The sequence below is a fragment of the Galeopterus variegatus genome, unplaced genomic scaffold, assembly GCF_000696425.1.
Source record: "Galeopterus variegatus unplaced genomic scaffold, G_variegatus-3.0.2 Scaffold190, whole genome shotgun sequence".
In the NCBI taxonomy this organism is placed as follows: Eukaryota; Metazoa; Chordata; class Mammalia; order Dermoptera; family Cynocephalidae; genus Galeopterus; species Galeopterus variegatus.
In genome coordinates, this window is record NW_007726301.1 from 415,949 (window position 1) to 416,572 (window position 624).

Genomic DNA, 624 nt, shown 5'->3' on the forward strand with positions numbered 1-624 from the left:
CTCTTTCTTTGTCTAAAAAAACAAAACCCAAACCAAAAACAAAACCTGCTCTGCCTCCCTAACGGTGTACTTAAGAATGGAATGCGGTAATGTTTTAAGCATGACTTATTATTTTGTTATAGTACATAGTTGGGGAATAGTCATGGTTTACCAATTCACATTCAAGTAGGGCAGCTACAGTGGCAGAGTTAGTAGATTCTTCTTGCAAGAATAGGTTATTCGAGGCAATTCTGGGAGAGTGAGTGCAAACTGGTTCTTGCTAGAGTGTGCCTTGACTGGACCCCATGTCCTCTTATACTTCTCTAGTTCATTTTTTTAAGGACATTTCCTCCCCTGTCTTGGGGGTACTGTGGGCTTGAGACATCATGCCGCATTATAGGGACAATCACTGGCCTTTGGAAAAGCTGTGTTAGTAGCTTAACCTTGGCCTGCAAAACGGCCCCTTTGGAGCTACATCCATTCCTTTCCATGTATTTGGGCATGCAGTGTATTAGGTACTGGAAGAGAAATAAATATGATACATAGTAAATTTTTGAGTCTGAGCTCACAAATAATGAGAAAGATACACAAGTAATCCCATCTGAAATGTGATAAAGTCTCTAATTCTGGTAAAGATAATGTGTT